At 44.2% G+C, this 20,775-nt stretch overlaps 1 protein-coding gene across 15 annotated transcripts in view; it reads right to left on the bottom strand.

The window, feature by feature from the left end:
• The window catches only part of TBL1XR1 (transducin beta like 1 X-linked receptor 1), an 854,914-nt gene that overhangs the window by 627,239 nt on the left and 206,900 nt on the right, over positions 1-20,775 (bottom strand). For 10 of the 15 annotated variants that reach the window (XM_029616819.1, XM_029616820.1, XM_029616821.1 and 7 more), the window contains exon 2: positions 7,604-7,724. The exons of 4 other annotated variants lie outside the window; for them this stretch is intronic. The gene's annotated coding sequence lies outside the window, so the exon portion shown is untranslated. Of the gene's footprint in view, positions 1-7,587; positions 7,725-20,775 lie in introns of all 15 variants that reach the window. One more of the 15 variants, XM_029616816.1, reaches the window with a different exon arrangement.

The following is a 20,775-nucleotide window of genomic DNA, read 5'->3' as shown; positions in this document are numbered from 1 at the left end:
GAATGAGGAAAGCATCTGGAGCGTAACAAACTTTGCTTTGGTAGATGGAGCAAAATGCCTGAGTTTGTCGGTTGCTCTCTGTGGCGAATAGATCTATGGTTGGAAAACCCCACTGATGGAATATGTTAGACACTACATCCCGATTCAAGGTCCATTCGTGTGGATGGAAAATTCTGCTGAGGCGATCCGCTGTTACATTATCGAGACTGGGAAGGTAAGTGGCTTGTATCGAGACTTGGTTGGATACTTCCCACGTCAGCATGCGAAGCGCTTCTCGACAGAGGATCCAGGAACCTGACCCTCCTCCTTTGTTTATATAAACATGGCTACTTGATTGCCTGTGAACACCATGAGATGTTGTCCCTGAAGTTTGGCTGAGAAGGTCTGAAGTGCTTTCCAAATGGCTCGAAGTTCGAGGAGATTGATTTGAAAGTTGGACTCCCGAAGAGACCAATGTCCTTGAGTCTTTAAGTTGTTTAGATGGGCTCCCCAGCCCTTCCTGGAGGCATCTGTGGTGAGAGTGACTTGATGCGGGGGCCGCTGAAACTGTGCTCCTGAGTTCAGGTGGTTGATGTTCATCCACCATTGAATGTCCGTTTGCATTTGTCTGGTGAGGTGTACTTTGGTTGATAGTGGTTGCCAGAACTGTGACCATTGGTTCTTGAGTCTCCACTGTAGACAACGCATGTGGAGTCTTCTATATGGGACCACATGGATGGCTGCTGCCGTATGATCCAACAGTTGAAGAATTTGTCGTGCCGATGCATGCGATTGAATAGACGCTGAGCCAGAGAAGACAGTGTTTGTATCCTGTCCTGTGGTAGGTACGTCCTCTGATGTACCGTATTGATGAGCACCCCAATGAACTGTAGAACCTGAGTAGGTTGAAGATGGGATGTTTCGTAAATTGATTATGAATCCCAGTTTCTGAAGACAATTGATTGTTTGGAATGCATGAGTCTTTAATGTAGTCTGTTCCGAAGCTACCAACAGCCAGTCGTCGAGATAGAGAAATATCTGTATCGAGAGCTGTCTGAAATGAGCCACCACCACCGCTAAGCATTTTGTGAACATCCTCGGGGCTGAGGAAAGGCCAAAAGGTAGGACTTTGAACTGGTAATGATTGTTCTGAACTTGGGAACAAAGGTACTGCCAGGAGGCAGGGTATATGGGAATAAGCATCCTTCAGGTCTACGGAGCATAGCCAGTCGTTGGGTTGCAGAAGGGGTAGAATGCTCTTGAAAGATGTCATCTTGAATTTTTCTTTTTGAATGTGTTTGTTAAGGTTTCTCAAATCTAAGATGGGTCGAAGACCTCCCGATTTTTTTGGAATGAGAAAATATGGGGAGTAAAACCCTTGATTTTTTAATGAGGTTGGGATTACTCAAATTGAGTTCTGCAACTGTAGAGTGACTAATTGTTCCTGTAGGTCTGTTGAATATTTTGAGCAAGTGTGGGAAGAGTTAGCAAATTTAATCTGTAACCTTCTTTTATGATGTTTAGCACCCAGCGGTCTGAAGTAATCGCCTCCCAGCTGGCATAAAACAGCTGAAGGCGGCCCCCTAAGTAGTACGGTGGAAGTGGCTCTGGGTAATTCAAAAAGATTGCGTTTGCTTTGGTGGTGCTGCTGGAGTTGGTTTTGGTGGATGTGGTTGGTGAGGTCATCCACGTGAAGGCTGTGATTGTTGTTGATAATGCTGATTTGGATAATACTGAGACCTATAAGTATTATACGGTCTGAAAGGTGCCCTTGCATAAGGTCTTCTCCTGTATGAAGGATAAAATCTTTTAGAAGAAGGATGCGGGTCTGATGAAGTCAGAGATTGAACTGCCGTATTCTGCTCCTTCAGAAGGGTAACTGTCTCATCAAATTTGTTACCAAATAGATTGTCCCCCAGACAAGGAATATCCACTAACTTGTCATGGACATCGTCCCTTATGGAACTAGCTCTTAACCATGCCATGCGACGTGCTGCTATTGCTGTCTGAGGAATGAGCCGATGATTCAAATGACTCATAAACCGAACGGAGTAAGTGTCAGACACCCTCCTCCATGTCTGTGAATAGTTGCGGTAAGGAATTATCAGAAGCCACACATACTGGACGTAATCTCTGTAGACATTCAAAGAGATACTGTATTACGTAAAATTGATGGTGTTGTATCTTTGTGGCCAGCATGGAGGAATGATAAACCTTATGGTCAAAATTATCCAGGGATTTATGATCTTTTCCTGGTGGTGAGTTTGCATGGAGTTTTGATCTTTTGGCACATAATAGTGCAGATTCCACCACTACCGAGTTGTGGGGTAATTGGGTGGACTCATAGAACGTGGAATTTCACATTCTGTATTTCAAGTCCGTCTTCCTTGAAGCCGCTGAGGTAGTGAAAGGTTTTTCCCACATTTCATGTAGAACCGCATCTAGCACAGCACGTGGTGGTAAAGCTGTTGGTTCTGGCGGCATTTCAAGTATCTTTAGTATTCCTAGAACCTCAGCCCGAGGGTCGGGAACCTTTCCTGTTTCAATGTTTAGGAGAGATCCTACTTTTTCTATGAATTTAGCATAGGATAAATCCTCCAGAGGAGAATACGGTTCAGGAAGGCCCGGGTTCTGACGGAAAACCTGTAGATGAGGAAGGGTACGATGAAGACCATGGTGAACGTGGTGAATCTGGTTTATCCGGAACTGGAAGTAATTTCTCTCTCTGCTTTGGTGACGGGACCGTTGGAAGATGTGGAGGAGAGGTTGGAGAAGATGGACCTGGAATCCGGGGGTGAACCGCTTCCAGATCATGGAAGAATGAATTCAAAGCAAGAGAAATTTGTGACATCGCCTTTGATGCTAATGTATGATGTGAAGGCGTAGGAAGTGGTTCTGCAGGTGGGGGCAGCGCTCCCAGAGAGAAATCCTGAGAAGGGCAGCGTGGTTCCGGATGGTGGATTGACTGAGATCTCTGAGAAGACAACCAAGCCGATTGAGAACTCTCCCCCTTCTGACGAATGATTAGTAGACAGGTGGACTATTTCTACGTCAGAATCGATTCGTGGAGATTCTGGCATTTGGAGATGTTCCCTCTTAGCCTTCTGTTTGGAATGGTGTTCATTTTGAGGTGGATCTTGGGGAGAGGTCAATGGTGGAGCTGTAGGTGGGTCCTGATGTTTTGTACGCTTTGCATTACCATGGTGGTGATGTCTAACGTGTTTCCTTTTCCGAATATCATGTTGAGATGACCCAGATAGCGAAGCAGCTCTCCCAGAAGCACCATCCGATGCACCCTGCGTCGATGCGTCGTGTGATAAAGCAACCTGCGCCGATGCGTCGTGAGTTGTCTGTGGCGTCTATGTGCCGTGCGCCAATGCACCGTGAGATGCGCCGTGCGCCATATGGCTGCTCCGTTTGTGTCTCCCATGCTCCGAGTGCTTCGGCGTCAAGGAGCGGGAACGAGCGGGTACAGAGCCCTGGCCCCGAACAGTGCATTAGATCTTCCCGCCGAAGTCGAGGCCTCGAACTCCCTTCGCGTCCCTGTTGGTGGCACCGACCTGGCCGAATCGCCTTCCAGTGATGTCGATTGTCTAGGCGGCTTCTTCTTTAGTTTCTTTGCTGGGCCCAGCGAAGAATGAGGCAACCGGAGGCTCACGATTTTCTCGGCGCGCTGTCTTCGGGCCCGGGGCAACATCCGACCACAGTCTCTGCATGAGGCTGTGTCGTGCTCCGGGCCCAAGCAAATGTAGCAATAATTATGTCCATCAGTGATGGACATAATTTTGCCACATTGGCAATATTTAAATCACCCCGCGTGCAGTCCTGCCTACTGGTCCCCGGTCGCGACGCTCCCAGACAGCATGGCTAATTCAGCCTGCTATCGCTGGGAAACCATAGCTTCTATCCAAAGAAGTGCATATTCCTGTTCCGAAGAAAGAGCCTCAATACTAAGTCACGATCTTGGGGGAAAACCAAGTTAATAAGTAATGTACCTCTACACGCTACTTGAGCTTCTCCCGATTCTTCCAAAAAAGCAGTTAAGTCAGAACTCACAGCTAAACGCTGGAAATTCCCCAAAAATAAACACTCTTATCAGTAGGCACAAGGTATAACTTTGTAATGCACAGAATTGCTTGAGACAGAATATTCAATATCTCAAACATTTTTTAAATTGTTCTATTGTTGATATAAGCTTAATGCTAGGAAAATTCAATACTCTCAAGTTTAAATATCTGATGGCATTTTCCAAATTTTCAAGTTTCTTTGTATGAAACAAACCTCCCTGGTCTAAGCCAGACTGAACATTATGTATCTGGGTGACTCTGATCTAGATCTTCCAATTTCTATTTTTGAGAAGTAATTATGGATTCTGTGATTTGAATTCGCCGATAGATGTCACCATAGCAGAGACTAAAGAAGAAATGGATTTTTTCAATGAGACCAGGGCCACCCAGGCAGTGTAAAGTGTAATAACTAAGGGTTTAACAAGATTAACTCTGTGAAGAGTGTTTACCAACCCTTCCTCGCTGGGAAACCGGCAATGGAAGCTCCCCCCCTCCCCTCGCCCCTCCTCCTCTCCCCCTCACCCTGTTCTAATATCAGTTTCATTATAAAGCCGTTAGCTACTTTCTTGTTCCATGGAAACCGATGTGATGTTTTCTTAAACGAATGTCGGCATTCAAAAACTTTAAATAAATAAATAAATAAATAAATTCTCATGGCTCCCAGCAAGTTCCTCTCAACAAAGAAGGTGAAGTCAGGACAGCAAACCTCCAAGCAGACTCTCCTCCTCCGATGTTCAGCAGCAGCGAACTAACTACAAAGTATTCCATCCAGAGTATCTCAGCTTCCGAGGGGGGTGAGACGCCCCAGCAAACACAGAGTCAGACACCAATTTTGGTCTGGACACACTGCTGGTTCTGTATTACCCAGCGAGTCATGGTGTGATGGAGAAGAGGCTGTCTGAGCTCCAGGACGCAAAGATGTTAATAGTTCCAGCGGTGATACCGCTCGCTCAGCAGCAGTGACCGGCAATGGAAGCGGCTCCTGGAATAATTTGCAATGCAACAGATAGGAACCCATCAATTCATTTCTGTATTGGGCCAGGCAAGGGAGAAGCTGGGGTAGCATCCCTTAATTTCTCTTTTCTCTTATGAGGCATTTTAGAGGCAACACAAAAAAAGCAGGAATGAAGCTCAAACCACGTCCTTCAATCAGACATCATCTTGGCTCCTCAACTTTTTAAAATCCAGCCACACTAAACTTCCACCACATTTTATGGTAACGAATTCCAAAGCTTAATTATGTGTTGAGTAAAAATAATATTTTCTGTTTTAAATATATTACTTACTAACTTTATGGCATGTCCCTTATTCTTTAATACTTTTTGAAAGAGTAAACAACCAATTTGCATTTACCCAATTTGCATTTAGGGATTTGCAGTATTTATCCCATGCCCTTTTGGATCCGTTTACAGTTCTTGCTCTCACTACCTCTTCTGGGAGGTAATTCCATGCATCCACCACCTTTCTATGAGAAGAAATATTTTCTGATGTTGGTTCTCAATTGACCCCTTGGAATTTCATTTTGTGACCCTCTAGTTCTACAGTTTCCTTTCTAATGGAAAAGGTTCAAAGTTCATGAATCATTAAAACCTTTCAGATATCTGAAGATTTGTTTTGTATATCTCCCTTGCAACGTCTCTCTTCCAGGGTATAGATATTTAGATCCTTAAGCCTCTCCTGATAAATCTTCCAATAAATATATACCCACACACCATTTTGGTAACCCTTCTTTGGACTGCCTCCTTCCTTTCTCTCTCCTTTTTGAGATAAAGTCTCCAGAACTGAACACAGTACTCCAGGTAAGGCCTTACCAAGGACCTGTATAAGGTATTATCACCTTTTTCTTACTGATTATTCTTCTCTCTATGCAGCCCAGCATCCTTCTGGCTTTAGCTATCACCTTGATACATTGCTTCCCTACCTTTAGATCACCAGACACTATTACCCCAAAGTCCCTCTCCAGGTATGTGCACATTAAATCTTTCACCACCCAGCTCTTTTGGATTACTGCACCCCAGATGCATGACTTTGCACTTCTTGGCATTCAATCCTAGCTGCCAACCTTCAACCACTCTTCAAGCTTTCTGAAATCACTTTTCATTCTCTCTACTCCTTCAGATATATCCACACTGTTACAGATCTGCGTATCATCTCTAAAAAGACAAACTTTACCTTCTAACCCCGCCACAATATTGCTCATGAAGATACTGAATGGAACTAGTCCCAAAGCCAATTCTTGAGGCACTCCACTTAACACTGTTCTCTCTTTATAATAGGTTCCATTTACCTTTAACACCTGTCTCCTGTCAGTCAACCAGTTTGTAATCCACTCCACCACCTTAGCACCAACTCCCAAGCTTCTCATTTTATTCATGATCTTTGCTGAAATCCAATGTAAATCACAAGCAGTCTTTCTTGATCCGGTTTTCTAGTATCCCAAGCAAAAAAAAAAAAAAAAAAAAATCTGATCCCTGACAGGACCTTCCCACAGTGAATCTATGCTGACCCAGATTCAGCAACCCACAGGTTTGTAAATAGCTCACTATCCTATACTTCAGTCTCCATTAATTTTCCCACTACAGAGGTAAGGCTAACCAGCCTGTAGTTTCCAGCCTCCTCTCTTCTACCACTCTTGTGAAGTAAGACTACAACAGATCTTTTCCAAACTTGTGGCAACACTCCTATATCCAGGGATCTACTGGAACAGGTCTTTAGGCAGACCCACCAGCATATCTCTGAGTTCCCTTAGTATCCTGGGATGTACCTCATCCGGCTCCATGACCTTGTCCACATTCAGTTTTTTCAACTCTTCCCACACATTCTCTTCTATAAATGAAGTTATGTCTACCCCACTCCCATCCAAGGTCTTGTCAACCAGCAACAGTCCTTCTCCAGGGTCTTCTTTAGTGAATACCAAAGTGAACTATGCATTTAAAATTTCTGCCATTTCTTTGCTTTTCTCCACATATTGCTCCTGGGTCACCTTTCAATGTTACTATACCACCTCAGGCTTTAATCATTTCTCAGATATATCGGAAAAATGTTTTGTCACCTCGCTTTACCTCTTTCGTAATGTTTTCTTCCACTTGAATTTTTACTTTCCCCAATTTCTTTCTTCATCTAACTTAGCTTCACCAAGTATTCGTCCTGTGTTTCTCTTTTTGGGATCCTTGGTATTTCTTAAATGCTTTTTTTTGGAGGGGGGTTTAGCCATTTCCTTTGAGAAATAGATCAGTTTCTTTTTCCTCTTACTTTTGTTTACTTTTCTATCATATAGATTTGCCGCCTTTGTAATAGCTTCTTTTAATTTGGCCCACTTTTGTTCCACCTCACCCATTTTCTCCCAGACTTCCAGGTATGTCCCCATTTTGACAAAATCTGTATTTTTGAAATTCAAAACTAGGATCTTCAAGATAACGTCCCTCTATCCTGGCTGAGATATCAAAACATACCATCTCATAATCACTATACGGAGCACCTACCCGGACATTAGAGACATTATCCCCATTTGTGAGCACTAGGCTATGTGTGTCACACTCACATGTATTTTCCATTACCATTTGTTTGAGCAGAGTCCCATGAAGGTCATCCACTATCTCTCTACTTCTTGCAGATTCGGCAGAAGGGATAATCCAGTCCACATCCAGTCTTTTTGTCGACCATGATAACAAAGGGCTCCTGCCAAATTAAAAATTTTGAATAAGTTGAAGAAGAAAAAAATGTCTGAAGAAATTTATGAAGTAAAGAAAAAGAAAATATAAGACGCCTAAAGAAGCTTGTATGAAGCAGAAATTACAAAAGGTGTGCGGGTAAGGAGCTGCTGCTTCATTGAGCACCTATTTTTCCATACATGCTAAACATGTGCAAACATTTTCTAGGCTATACAAGGACTTCATCCCATATGTGGGACTGTTCATTCTGCTTGCCATAGAGAGAGTAAAAACAAAAGAGCAAGTTTGCTTACTGTAAATGGTGTTTTCCATAGATAGCAGATGAATTAGCCATACTCTCTGGGTACGTCCTCCGTGCCACTAGGTGGCAGAGCTCTCTAAGATCACCAAAGTCTTTAGTGAGGTGTTCCTTCTTGTATCTTCCCGCATTTCCCTGAGGCTCCAGTCCATGTCAAAGCAAGACTATATGCAACGCCAGAACTGTCTGGGGAGGAAGGCGGGTCAGCATGGCTAATTCATCTGCTATCTACAGAAAACACCATTTATGGTAAGCAAACTTGCTCTTTTCCCGTAGATAAGCAGTATGAAGTAGCCATGCTGTCTGGGAGTCCCCAGCTGAAGTATTGAGCACATCGCTTAAAATGTGTCTATGATGTAGTGAGGCAAGCGCTCAATATGGTAGAATAGAAGCAGACAGTTCTTATGAGCATGCTTGATGTGCTGTAGAGGTGCCCTTTTCAAGAATGATCTGCCCCATGTTTGCGACATCTACAGCTTGTGTATCTGAACAGTAGTGGGATGTGCAGTGATGACCATGTGGCTGCCTTACAAATGTCAAGGAGAGGCACATCGTGGAGGTGAGCAACTGAAGCAGCCATTGCATGTACTTGATGTGCCTTGAGTGTGGAGGATAGGGTCTCTGAACGCTTTTGGTAGCAGAATTGTATGCAGTTTGAGATCCAGAACAATAGTGTTCTCTTGGATACAGGGAGTCCTGGTGCATTTGGATTGAAGGAGAGAAAGAGCTGTGAGGCTCTATTAGCAGAATGAGTGCACTTTTTATAATAGGCTAGCGCCCGTTTACAGTCTAATGAATGTAGTCTTCGTTCATTGTCGTTTGCGTGAGGTTTTGGGTGGAAAGTCAGGAGGGTGATGTCTGGTTTATGTGGAAAGCTGAGGCCACTTTGGGTAGGAAGTTAGAATGTGTACACAACGTAACCTTTTCATGGTAAAATTCAAGGTAAGGTGGGTAGTGCACTAAGGCTTGTAGCTCGCTGATGCGCCTTGCTGAGGTGAGGGCGACTAAGAAGAGCACTTTCCAAGAAAGGTACCTAGGATGAGAAGTGCCTAACGGCTCAAAAGGTGGTAGCATGAGTTGCTCAAATACTATGTTGATATCCCATGGCACCGATGGTTTCTTTGTCAGGGGCTGTAAACGTAGGACACTTTTCATGAACCTGGAGACAAGGGAATGACAAGATATAGATTCTCCGTTGAGAGGAGCGTGATAAGCCGCTATGGCGCTGAGGTGTACCCGAACTGAGACAGTGGCGAGTCCCTGTAGAGTAGGTGGAGGTAATTCAGGAGGCGCTCTGGTGGACAGGTGAGCAGATCTGTACCTGCGGCCAAACACCAGGAAGCGTAGCATGACCATTTGTGTTGGTAACTTAGTCTCGCTGATGGTTTTCTGGAGGAGACCAGAATACCCTGAAGTTGAGGAGAAATGTTTGGGCTTTGGAATACGAGCCTTCCAACTTCAATGCAGTGAGATTCAGCGATGAGTGAAGCGGATGAAGCATTGAACCCCCTTCTTGGGTAAGGAGGTAGGGGCTGTCGCCCAGGGGAATCTGTTTGTGTGTCGACAAATGAATTAGGTAGCTGTACCATGCTTGTCATGCCCATGCTGGGGCAATGAGGATCAAGTCCGCGTTGTCTTCAATGCACCTCTGGTCTGTGCGAGAGATGAGTGGTATCAGAGGAAATGCGTAAAGCAGACCTTGCGACCAATCTATGAGGAACGCATCCTGTGCCAGACAGTGGGGGCTGGGGTACACTGAGCAAAACAGTTCAACCTTTCTGTTATGTTCTGTTGCAAAGAGGTCAACCCGAGGAAAACCCCAACTGGAGAAAATTTGATTGGCTACATACTGATATAGTTCCCACTCGTGAGGGTGATATATTCTGCTCAGTTTGTCTGCCTTGGAGTTGTTGATTCCCGGTAAGCATGTGGCTTACAGGGACATTACCTTGCTGTGAGCCCATTCTAGGATCTTGACCGCTTCTTTGCAAAAGCGCCATGAACCTGACCCTCCTCCTTTGTTTATGTAAAACATTGCCACTTGGTTGTCTGTGTGAATCATGACAACTTGGTCTCGGAGGGTGCGTTCGAAAGTTCAAAGGGCATTGCGGATAGCCCGAAGTTCCAGGAGGTTTATGTGTTGATTCCGTTCTTGTTTGGACCAGAACCCCTGAGTCTGTAGGTTGGTGAGATGAGCTCCCCAACCTGTGCGGGAGGCATCTGTTGTGAGTACTATTTGATGTTGAGGGGATCGCAGAGGTGAGCCCTTCATCAGTGCTGGTGGGGTTAGCCACCATTGTAGGTCTATTTTCATGCTGGCTGTTAGAATCACTGGAGAGGATAGTGGGCTTACGAACTGAGTCCATTGATTCTTAAAACCCCATTGTAAGTGACAGATATGTAGTCACGTATGCGGGACAACATAGGTGGACAGTGCCATATGTCCCAGAATCGTTAGGATTTGACGGGCTGGAGCCGTTGTCATTTTTAACAGGCAATGGGCCAGTGTAGTTAGAACCAGCGCTCGAGGTTGTGGCAGAAAAGTTTTCTCCCAAATGGTGTCGATGTGCGCTCCAATGAACTGCAAGGTTTGCGTAGGTTGCAAATTGGATTTTTCGTCGTTTATCAGAAGGCTTAGATTGTCTAGTAGGATTGGGGATTACTAGCAGCCAGTCATCTAGGTAAGGAAATATCTGAACCCCCTGTCAACGGAGGTGTGCTACCACTACTGCTAGACATTTTGTGAAGACTCTGGGGATGCCAAACGGGAGTACTTTGTACTGAAAGTATCTCTCGTCCGCTTGAAAACGGAGGTAACACCAGGATTTGGGATGCATTGGTATATGGGCATATGCATCCTTTAAATCCAGTGAGCACATCCAGTCCTTGGGTCGGAGGAAAGGAAGAATGGACTTGAGAGAAGTCATTTTTCTCTCTGTGTTTGTTGAGGGAGCGTAGGTCCAGAATTGGTCGAAGCCCTCCAGATTTTATTTATTTATTTAAAATCTTTTCTATACCGTCGCTAAGTTAAATACCATCGCAACGGTTTACATGTTGGCACATAAATTAAGGTGATTGAGTGCATACTATAGTACATTCTAACAGGTGCCACAAAAAGATTCGGTTACAATATATCAAAAGAACAAGCAATCAATTGAAAAGTGAAGTAGGTCATGTCCAGGTGTGGGAATGAGGAAGTATTGTGAATAAAAACACTTGATACTGGGGTGGAGTTAACTCTCGTATGCACTGTTGAAGTAGTTGGTCGATCTCTTGAAGAAGAGGTCTCTGATGTGCACCATGATGTTTCATGGAAACTAGATGTGGGAGAGTTGGGAGGGATGCAAAGTTGAGAGAATAACCTTCCTTTATTATGGTCAGGACCCAAAGGTCGGATGTTATTTTGTTCCATTCTGGGAGAAATAGGGACAGCTATCCCCCTACTTTTGTTGTCGGTAGTGGTGGCAAGTGTAGTCCTAAAATCTCTGCTGGTTTTTAGAGGGATGAGGATTTGTCATTTGGAGAGGTTGGTGGGGTACACGAGGGCGCTGGCATGAACCCTACTGTTGATAAGGCTGCTGGCGGCTGGGTTGATAGGGTGGAGGCTGGTAAGATGTATAAGGCCAATATGTGCACCTAGGGTAAGCAGGTTTCCTGTAGGAGGTGAATTGGCGTCGAGACTATAAGCCTTCATATGGTGAGGTCAAAGATAATACCGCCACTTTTTGTTCTTTCAGCTTTGCTACTGTGACAGGGAGCCTGTCACCGAAAAGGTTGTCAGGGCAACAGGGAAGATTAGCTAGCTTGTCGTGCACATTGTCACTTATGGCACTTGCCCTCAGCCATGCTAGTTTTCTTGCTGCTATGGCATTAGCCGTGGTTTTTGCTGACATTTCGAATCCCTTGTAGATGGAACGTAGGAGATGTCGAAGGCCCTCCTCCATGTCATAAAATTCTCGAGGGGGGCTAGCTTCTGTAGAACCACCTTGTGATAGGGGTTTTAAAGATTGTAGGCATTCAAATAAATATTGTGCGACACAGAATTGGTGGCTTTGAATTTTTGCATTCAACATGCCTGATTGGAATGCCTTCTTTGCAAAATCATCAAAACATTTGTTATCTCGTCCTGGGGGGGTGTTCGAATGCAGCCTCGATTTCTTCGCCTTCTGCATTGCTGATTCGACAACTACCAACGCATGTGGAAGCTGGACGGTCGCATAAAAAGGCGAGTCTCGCATCCGACATTTAAGGTCGGTTTTGCTTGAAGTTGGCATTGTGGAGAAAGGAGATTCCCATGCTTTTTCCATCACGGAGTCCAATACTGAGTGGGACAGGAGTGCTTGTGGGTTCAGCTTGGCTTTCAAATATCTTAAGGATCCCAAGCATTTCCTGCCTAGGGTCTGGGTATCTTTCCTAGTCTCCACATCTAGCCATTGGCCCACTTTTTCTAAAAATTGTGAATAAGTGAGATCCTCGGGGGGGGGGGGGGGGGAATGATACCGGTTCTCGTGGAATTTATTGCGGGTCAGAAGGGTCGCCTTGATGAACCAGGCGAAAAAGAAGAACTAGGGGAGTCTCTGCTGGAGGTGAGGGCCTCCTAGGTTGATCCTTTGGCGCAGGACCCGGAATAGGGGAACCTTTGGATGATAAAGGTCTCAGATGGCTTGTCTGGTGGTGGCTGGTGTTGCTGCTCCACTGAAGCGAGGAATTGAGACAAGATCTTTGAAATTTGGGATATGGCTTCAGAGGCTGAACCCAATGTAGGGGGCAGCCTTGGATGCGGCTGGAATTCTGATGGAGGTAGTGCCGTGAGGAGAATGTCACTGTCTGGTCCTCTCGGATGACCAATGTCCATCAGTGGGTGGATAACCTTTCCGTAAAGAGGATCCTGTAATCCAGAACCCCTGTGGCAGTGTGAGGCTGCGGATAGTCCCGAAAACACTTCCGAAGAGACTGAGGAGCTTCTGGAGAGCCTTGGAGGAGATGGGCTATCGTCCAAGTCCACGATTAATAGTGGGGAAGGATCCCTTGGACTCTTGGGCCCAGTTGAATGTTTTTGGTTTTTTTTTACTGTTTTGTTGAAGACTGCGCCGGCAGGAGAGGCTTTGCATCAGGCTGCATTGAAGGAGGCCTCCAAGGAGTCGATAGTGCGCCGTGGCACCTGATTGAGACGCGATGTCTTCCGAGTGTCGATGCGTTGGTATGGTGCGTCGATGCTTCGAGGTTGCATCAGAGCGTCGATGGCGATCACACTCGCTTCGTCATCGAGTGTTTTGGACCTAAGGGGTCTGCAGAAGTGGCCCTTCGATGAGATGGGGCCTTTGGCTTCCTGTGTGGTCCCAGTGATGAGAGCTCCGCGTGCAGTCAGTCGCACAGAAAACAATGGATTGAGGAGCTTCAGGGAAATGCGGGAAGATACAAGAAGGAACACCTCATTAAAAGACTTTAGTGATCTTAGAGAGCTCCGCCACCTAGTGGCACGGAGGACATAAGCAGCATGAATTAGCCATGCTGTCTGGGTATCTACGGGAATACAATATTCCCAATAAAGAAGCAGAAATCAAATAATTTCATATACTGTTATACGTCAAATGATGCAACCAAACTCTCTAGAGGACATTTCTTTTTAATTCACACTGTACGTAAAACGACTGGGAAGGTAAAGTTCTAGTAGCCATATTCTGGAAAATACTTGAATCTTTATAACCTTGATCCCTTTTATTAACCCAACAAAAATGTTGGAGTACAAGAGCTTTGAAGACCATATATGTACATATGCCCATTCTTCAGATGTCAATACTGACAAAACAATCCTCAGTCAAAGTGAACAGTCCAATTAGCACATTATAAAAACACTCTGACCACATTAACATCTGCTCATCAAAAGAAATTAACATTATAAGGAGAATATTTCATACATGGCAACAATTCATAGTCTTTTCTTTTTTTTTTTTTTTTAATACTAGCACTTAACTATCAGAGCCACAACATAAAATCCAATTGAAACATGTCAGCAAGGAACCAGATGTGGATGCATTGGGAACAGCTCCCCTATGAGGAAAGTCTAAAAAGGTTAGGGCTGTTCAGCTTGGAGAAGAGACAGCTAAAGGGAGATAAGTCAGAGGTATTTTACATCTATCCGTTCTATTCCTCATGATTTTAATCGGTTATTTACACTTTCGGATAATAGAAGGACTGGGGGAAACTTTATGAAGTTAGCAAATAGCACATTTAAAACTAATCAGAGAAAATTCTTTTTCACTCATCACACAATTAAGCTCTGGAATTTGTTGCCAGAGGATGTGGTTAGTGCAGTTAGTGCAGCTGGGTTTTAAAAAGTTTTGGATAAGTTCTTGGAGAAGTCCATTAACTGCTTTTAATCAAGTTGACTTAGGGAATGGCCTCTGCTACTACTGGCATCAGTAGCATGGGATTTTTAGTGTTTGGGTATTTGCCAGGTTCTTGTAGCCTGCTTTGGCCACTGTTGGAAACAGGATGCTGGTCTTGATGGACCCTTGGTCTGACCCAGTATGGCAATTTCTTAGGTTCTTAAGTTACTACTTAACTGATAATTTCCTTTTCCTTAATCTAGTCAAATGGGTTCAGGACCAGTGGGTTATGCACCTCTATCAGCAAATGGAGACGTGGCAAATAGACACCACAGTATATATACACTTCTACACTGACAACAGCCTGCCAGTAATATCTTCAAAAGTACCGTATTTTTCGCTCCATAAGACGCACTTTTTTTCCCCCAAAGGTGGGGGGAAAATGTATGTGCGTCTTATGGAGCGAATATAAAAAAAACCCAAACAAAAATCTAACAAACCCCCCCCCCCCCCCCGACTCCCCCAAGACCTGCCAAACGTCCCTGGTGGTCCAGCGGGGGTCCGGGAATGATCTCCTGGGCGTGGGCCGTCGGCTGCCAGTAAACAAAATGGCGCCGACGGCCCTATGCCCTCACTATGTCTCTGAGACCGACCGCTGCTATTGGTCGGTCTCAGTGACATAGTGAGGGCATAGGGCCGTCGGCACCATTTTGTTTACTGGCAGCCGACGGCCCTATGCCCTCACTATGTCACTGAGACCGACCGCTGCTATTGGTCGGTCTCAGTGACATAGTGAGGGCATAGGGCCGTCGGCGCCATTTTGTTTACTGGCAGCCGACGGCCCACGCCCAGGAGATCGTTCCCGGACCGCTCCTGGACCCCCGCTGGACCACCAGGGACGTTTGGCAGGTCTTGGGGGGGGGGGTCAGGAGGGTGGGGGGTTGCAGGAAATTAATTCGGCAGGTCTTGGGGGGGGGGTCAGGAGGGTGGGGGGTTGTAGGAAATTAAGTCGGCAAGTCTTGGGGGAGTCAGGAGGGTGGGGGTTTGCAGTAAATTAAGTCGGCAGGTCTTGGGGGGTCAGGGGGGTGGGGGTTGTTAATTTAAAGGGTTGGGATGGGGGGGGGGAGGGGTTCCCAGAGAAAGAAAAGTTTTCTGATCTGGGGAGTGGACCGAAATGGCCCTCCCCAGACCCGAAAACAAAATAGGGAGAAAAAAAAAAAGCTATGCACTCCCCTAATTTGCTCCATAAGATGCCCAGACGCAGAGCCGGTTTAGCACAATTTTTTTTTTTTTAAATTTTCCCCCTCTGAATCCTAGGTGCGTCTTATGGTCAGGTGCGTCTTATGGAGCGAAAAATACGGTAACTGTGGACAGACTAGCAAAAACTTGATTAAAAACAGTTAACCATTTCAATACTTAGCCAACATGAAACATTTAATACATTAATAGCATAGGGACTGGAGTAACACTTATCAGTAACCCCTGGAACATGCAGTCACACAAGAGGAATATAACACAACCATACGGCAGCCAAGGGTAGGAAGCTGAACCCATCTGTCTAGATCAGTGGTTCTCAACCCTGTCCTGGGGACCCCCCCAGCCAGTCGGGTTTTCAGGATATCCACAATGAATATGCATGAGAGAAAATTTGCATGTTATAGAGGCAGTGTATGCAAATTTTCTCTCATGCATATTCATTGTGGATATCCTAAAAACCCGACTGGCTGGGGGGGTTCCCCAGGACAGGGTTGAGAACCACTGGTCTAGATTAAGGAAAAGGAAATTATCAGGTAAGTAGTAATTTTTCAGAATCATTAGTAGTAATTTTTCAGAATCATTAGGATATACCAAAGCTACTCCTGAATAGGGTGGGAGGCTGCCCATGGTCCAGTCAAAACCACATGTGCAAAGGCTGCGTCCTCCTGGGCCTACACATCCAGAGGATAATACCTAGAAAAGGTGTGTAAGGAGGATCACTTCGCAGCTCGGCAACTGTCGACTGGGGATAACAATCTAACCTCCGCCCACAACACTGCCTGAGCCCTAGTGAATGAGCCCTGAGTAAGCAACGGTTTTTCAGCAGCCACATATGCACCCATGACTACCTCCTTAATCTAGTGAGCTTTTGTAGCCCGTGAAACCAGCTTGCCCTGTTTAACTCCATCATAAAGGACCAACATGTGATTCATCTTTCGAAAAAGTTTATCTGTTATAAATTTTATCAAATGTGAGGGCTGGAAAAAACAGTACTTGACACTTTGATAAACATTTACATGGAAATTTTAGTTTATATAAAGCTCCCATTTGTAACAATTTTGGCCTTAAATTAAGAAATTCTTTCCTCCTCTGAGTTTCCTTGGTGACATCTGGAAACATTCTTACTGCCAGCTGACAAAATTTCTCCTTAATATTTCTAAAAAATGATTTCTGAACCCAATCTTTATCCGAATTTAATAAAAAGGAAGTTACCATAGTGGCTGGCTAGGCCACTTCTAAACTAGTGGATTCCAAAATTTCAGTGACATTTAATGGAGTTATAGACTGATATTCTTGTTCCTTCTCAGATGTAATTTTCCAAGAAGGAATATAATATACCTGGGTAAGAGGAGGAAGTGCTTGCTGTGGAATTTTAAGAAATTCTAAAGCAAATTTGTTCCACATTTCTTTAGCAAATAAAGCTGGCACCTTCGGAAAGTTTACCAGCCTTAAATTTCTACTTCTAAGTTGGTTTTCCAGATTTTCCATTTTTCTACACAAAAATTGATTTTCCTTCATAATTAACTCATTTTGATCACTTAACTTTTTCAATTCCACAGAATTATTCTCAATAACCTGATCTCATTTTATCATCAAGAATTACATTATTAACTTTACATTCCAGTTTCTCTCTGTTTTTAACTATGGGTTTCAACTGCAAGGAAACATTCTTATTTAAAACAACCAAGGTTTCCCATATGACTTCCAAAGAAAATACAGGTGGTCTCACAATTGGTATTATACCTGAATCATCCCAACCTGAACTAACTTCTTGGGTCAACAACAAACCCTCTATAACCTTCCCCTCTGGTACACTAGCCATGCTAGTTACTCCTGCATGTGGAACCAAAGTTGTTCCTAGTCCACCTTCCTGTTCACCACTTTTTTTTAAGAGGCGACAGAGTGTTCTTAAATGGTTCAGCTCTTATCTTTACAGGATACTCAGAAGAGGGGGGGCTCTATAATCCAGGGACAACGAGATCTAAGTCACGAAGGGCTGCGGTGCCTTCCTGCACCCCTTCAAGTGACATTTCACCCGGCTTTATGGCTCCCCTTCTTATGTGGGCATCCACTGGGCTCAACACCGGACTAGCTAATGTATTTTCAATTATAGACCTCTCTCTAGCCCTACGTTTATGGGCTGAGTGAGGCATAACTTATAGGAAAGTCCAAAAAAACAAGAAAGTACTTAGCTGAGTAGATAGTCTTACTTCTGATTCCCCCAGGTGGAGATTGGTAGTGCAGTAATAATGAGAGACTTCAATTACCCCAATATTGACTGGGCAAATGTATCATCGGGACACGCTAGAGAGATAACGTTCCTGGATGGAATAAATGATAGCTTTACGGAGCAATTGGTTCAGGAACCAACGAGAGAGGGAGCAATTTTAGATCTAATTCTTAGTGGAGCACAGGACTTGGTGGTGAGAGAGGTAATGGTGGTGGGGCCGCTTGGCAATAGTGATCATAATATGATCAAATTTGATTTAATGACTGGAAGAGGAACAGTGAGCAAATCCACGGCTCTCGTGCTAAACTTTCATAGAAACATAGAAATGACGGCAGAAGACCAAACGGCCCATCAAGTCTGCCTTTTTTCAAAAGGGAAACTTTGATAAAATGAGAAAAATTGTTAGAAAAAAACTGAAAGGGGCAGCTACAAAAGTAAAAAATGTCCAAGAGGCGAGGTCATTGTTAAAAAATACCATTCTAGAAGCACAGTCTAGATGTATTCCACACATTAAGAAAGTTGGAAAGAAGGCAAAACTATTACCGGCAAGGTTAAAAGGGGAGGTGAAAGAAGCTATTTTAGCCAAAAGATCTTCATTCAAAAATTGGAAGAATCCAACAGAAGAAAATAGGTTAAAGCATAAACGTTGGCAATTTAAATGTAAGACATTGATAAGACGTTGGCTGTAGAGGCAAACACTCACAGTAAAAACTTTTTAAAATATATCCGAAGCAGAAAGCCTGTGAGGGAGTCAGTTGGAACGTTAGATGATCGAGGGGTTAAAGGGGCACTTAGAGAAGATAAGGCCATCGCGGAAAGATTAAATGATTTCTTTGCTTTGGTGTTTACTGAAGAGGATGTTGGGGAGGTACCCGTAATGGAGAAGGTTTTCATGGGTAATGATTCAGATGGACTGAATCAAATCACGGTGAACCTAGAAGATGTGGTAGGCCTAATTGACAAACGGAAGAGTAGTAAATCACCTGGACCGGATGGTATACACCCCAGAGTTCTGAAGGAACTAAAAAATGAAATTTCAGACCTATTAGTAAAAATTTGTAACCTATCATTAAAATCATCCATTGTACCTGAAGACTGGAGGATAGCAAATGTAACCCCAATATTTAAAAAGGGCTCCAGGGGCGATCCGGGAAACTACAGACCAGTTAGCCTGACTACAGTGCCAGGAAAAATAGTGGAAAGTGTTCTAAACATCAAAATCACAGAACATATAGAAAGACATGGTTCAATGGAACAAAGTCAGCATGGCTTTACCCAGGGCAAGTCTTGCCTCACAAATCTGCTTCTCTTTTTTGAAGGAGTTAATAAACATGTGGATAAAGGTGAACCGGTAGATGTAGTGTACTTGGATTTTCAGAAGCCGTTTGACAAAGTTCCTCATGAGAGGCTTCTAGGAAAAGTAAAAAGTCATGGGATAGGTGGCGATGTTCTTTCGTGGATTGCAAACTGGCTAAAAGACAGGAAACAGAGAGTAGGATTAAATGGACAGTTTTCTCAGTGGAAGGGAGTGGACAGTGGAGTGCCTCAGGGATCTGTATTGGGACCCTTACTTTTCAATATATTTATAAATGATCTGGAAAGAAATACGAGTGAGAATCAGATTTGCAGATGACACAAAATTGTTCAGAGTAGTTAAATCACAAGCAGATTGTGATAAATTGCAGGAAGACCTTGTGAGACTGGAAAATTGGGCATCCAAATGGCAGATGAAATTTAATGTGGATAAGTGCAAGGTGATGCATATAGGGTAAAGTAACCCATGCTATAATTACACAATGTTGGGTTCCATATTAGGTGCTACAACCCAAGAAAGAGATCTAGGCGTCATAGTGGATAACACATTGAAATAATCTGTTCAGTGTGCTACAGCAGTCAAAAAAGCAAATAGAATGTTGGGAATTATTAGAAAGGGAATGGTGAATAAAACGGAAAGTGTCATAATGCCTCTGTATCGCTCCATGGTGAGACTGCACCTTGAATACTGTGAACAATTCTGGTCACCGCATCTCAAAAAAAGATATAATTGCGATGGAGAAGGTACAGAGAAGGGCTACCAAAATCATAAGGGGAATGGAACAGCTCCCCTATGAGGAAAGACCAAAGAGGTTAGGACTTTTCAGCATGGAGAAGAGACGGCTGAGGGGGGATATGATAGAGATGTTTAAAATTATGAAAGGTCTACAACGGGTAGATGTGAATCGGTTATTTACTCTTTCGGATAGTAGAAAGACTAGGGGGCACTCCATGAAGTTAGCATGGGGCACATTTAAAACTAATTGGAGAAAGTTCTTTTTTACTCAATGCACAATTAAACTCTGGAATTTGTTGCCAGAGGATGTGGTTAGTGCAGTTAGTATAGCGGTGTTTAAAAAAGGATTAGATAAGTTCTTGGAGGAGAAGTCCATTACCTGCTATTAAGTTCACTTAGAGAATAGCCACTGCCATTAGCAATGGTAACATGGAATAGACTTAGTTTTTGGGTACTTGCCAGGTTCTTAAGGCCTGGATTGGCCACTGTTGGAAACAAGATGCTTGGCTTGATGGACCCTTGGTCTGACCCAGTATGGCATTTTCTTATGTTCTTATGTTCTTAGAAGAGGCTTCCTAGATGTAATAATGTAGATGCTATAAACGAAAACCGCGCACCGCTTTGGCGACACGCCGGCGGTGGCTGCGCGCCGCAGGGAGGCGATTTTTAAGCCTCCTCAGACGTTGCACGCTGGTGATGTCACTTAGGGGGCGTGTCCTCGGCCCACCTCATCTGCGTTTCCGAATGTCTCTGGACCCGACAGGCCTCTGGTCTCATCCACAGACACGATCACATGTCAGTCACTCTCTCTCCCTTTCCTGGTCTCCTGGAAGAAAAGCTTTTGCCTGTATAGTGTTTAAGTCCGCTCCAGTGAAGGAGAGGATCTGCGATGGA

This window comes from Rhinatrema bivittatum, chromosome 9 (genome assembly GCF_901001135.1).
Source record: "Rhinatrema bivittatum chromosome 9, aRhiBiv1.1, whole genome shotgun sequence".
Classification (NCBI taxonomy): domain Eukaryota; kingdom Metazoa; phylum Chordata; class Amphibia; order Gymnophiona; family Rhinatrematidae; genus Rhinatrema; species Rhinatrema bivittatum.
The sequence above is the reverse complement of the archived record's forward strand: the minus strand, read 5'-3'. Positions and strand labels throughout refer to the sequence as shown.